General features: G+C 37.8%; 1 pseudogene; it reads right to left on the minus strand.

Annotated features, from left to right (window-relative positions):
• Positions 1-669: 669 nt before the first annotated feature.
• On the minus strand, positions 670-789 carry LOC134952737 (5S ribosomal RNA; annotated as a pseudogene).
• Positions 790-995: the final 206 nt, after the last annotated feature.

Below are 995 nucleotides of genomic sequence, written 5' to 3' on the forward strand. Positions count from 1 at the left end.
GTTGTCACGTTGCGTATGGGAACCCGGAAGCTCTATACAGCGTGGAACGCAATCTGGGATCGGAACTCTCTGCGCGTCACTTCCTGTAGGAATTCAATTCAGCTGATGATATCCGGGATCTTGTCTTGAACCGCAAATGGTGTATTCTGACACCATTCCTTCAATAATGGGTCCCAATGGCAAATCATTATTTCTTTTTGAGATTATAGTCTGTGACTTCTTCATTTAGACTATATATGAGTATGGAACTTTCCAGAAAACATATGGAGGAAATAAAAAATATATATATATTACCAGAAAATTATGACAGACTTATTTAAAACCAGATATATATTCATTTCAATCAGAGAGATTGCTGATGTTGTATAAATAAATTATTAATAAAAGATATTAATATAAAGTATAATATATGTATATAAATATATAATATATAAATTATGTTATTAAAGTGCCTGTGCTAAATCTCTTATATCGCTTAGATATTTTTAATTTGTGCGAGAGTGTGGGTGCAGCGTTAATGTGTCTTGTAAATAGTGCATTGGATAATATCCATACATCATGAGAGAGGGTGAAGACCAGAGGTGTTTAGGGGTTGTGTGAGTGAATGGTGATGAATTATTTGGTTCACAGCTGTTTCACTGGTTTAGGAACTCTTATGTGCATGCATTGTTTCTACAGCACCTAGTCTTCTCCGGAGGTCGCCCTCCTTGATACTGGCCAGGCCCATAAAAATGCTTAGCTTCCACGATCGGACGAGAGTGGGCGTTCCATTTTGGTATGGCTGTAGTCTACTTAGCACCAGTTCACCAGAGGTTTTTTACAACTGAGATATAACCTAGAAATAAGAATAAAGCGCCATTCCCAAACACCACAGTGTTTATTAAGGGGGGGAAAAGAGGGGGGGGGGGTGTCAAGAGTTATTTAAAGAAAAGGAGAAATTTCATAGCTTTCGTTGAAACCAGCCGGATGCATCGTCCTCAATTGAAATATCCAAA

This window comes from Pseudophryne corroboree, chromosome 1 (genome assembly GCF_028390025.1).
Source record: "Pseudophryne corroboree isolate aPseCor3 chromosome 1, aPseCor3.hap2, whole genome shotgun sequence".
Lineage (NCBI taxonomy): Eukaryota > Metazoa > Chordata > Amphibia > Anura > Myobatrachidae > Pseudophryne > Pseudophryne corroboree.